The following is a 518-nucleotide window of genomic DNA, read 5'->3' as shown; positions in this document are numbered from 1 at the left end:
CCCCAAAGTTGTTGGGTTCCAGGGCCTCAGAATCGTTGGGTTCAAGGGCCTCAGAATCATTGGGTTCAAGGGCCCCAAAATTGTTGGGTTCAAGGGCCTCAGAATCATTGGGTTCAAGGGCCCCAAAATTGTTGGGTTCAAGGGCCCCAAAATTGTTGGGTTTGAGGGCCCCAAAGTCGTTGGGTTCAAGGGCCCAAAGTCGTTGGGTTCAAGGGCCCCAAAATCGTTTGATTCAAGGGCCCCAAAGTCGTTGGGTTCAAGGGCCCCAAAATCATTGGGTTCAAGGGCCCCAAAGTCGTTGGGTTCAAGGGCCCCAAAGTTGTTGGGTTCAAGGGCCCCAAGCCTTGTTTTGGATTCACCTCAAGCCCTGGAACCAGTTGTGGGCCCCTCAAGCCAAGGCAGACGTTGAGGGGCTGGACCAGGGAAGGGAATGGAGCTGGGAAAGGGTCTGGAGAATTCCCAGGGATGCTGGGGGGGGCTCAACCTGGAGAAAAGGAGGCTCAGGGGGGACCTTCTGG

This window comes from Neopelma chrysocephalum, unplaced genomic scaffold, assembly GCF_003984885.1.
Source record: "Neopelma chrysocephalum unplaced genomic scaffold, ASM398488v2 Primary Assembly neopelma1_328, whole genome shotgun sequence".
NCBI classification, from domain to species: Eukaryota; Metazoa; Chordata; class Aves; order Passeriformes; family Pipridae; genus Neopelma; species Neopelma chrysocephalum.
This window is presented reverse-complemented; position numbering follows the sequence as displayed.